Raw genomic sequence first — 629 nt, forward strand, 5'->3', positions numbered from 1 at the left:
AAAATAGTCCAAAAATCTATCAAAATGCCAATCCTTAAAACTTTAAAACTGTAACTTTTTAACATAATTATAAAAAATGAACAGGCTGGAACATTATTCCAGAATAAATCAACTTAAACCTCAAATAACTTTCAATATTTCACTTTCCATATAAATATATGTTGTCAAAATTATACAAAATAAGTGCAAGATAACATCTGGTCATTAATAACAATAAAATAAAATGATCTGGAGGGCCGGACAGAATTAAAAAGTTATGTTTTAAAGTTTCAAAAATGTAGTTTTAGAGTGTACAATAAATGTTCCTCCTGTTCGACCTGCGACCTAGGATGTGTTTTGGATTTTGGCTCCTCTGTGTTAGAGTTTGACACCCCTGCCGTAGATAAACAGTTAAATTAACTTTTAATTATAAAAAAGGCTTTTATTTATTTTATTTATGAGAAAAGAAGTTCACGTATGATATCTGAGTCATTTGTGTTTATCTATGATCCTTCTTCATGGTCAATATTTGATTGATTTAATTGATTGCGTGATTTCAAACATAGATTTTGAAAAATATTGGACAAAACCTGCACATTTTTCAAACTCATTACAGAAATAATGCAATGAATTGGTCAAGTAAAGTTTGA

Source organism: Oryzias melastigma, linkage group LG22 (genome assembly GCF_002922805.2).
Source record: "Oryzias melastigma strain HK-1 linkage group LG22, ASM292280v2, whole genome shotgun sequence".
NCBI lineage: Eukaryota > Metazoa > Chordata > Actinopteri > Beloniformes > Adrianichthyidae > Oryzias > Oryzias melastigma.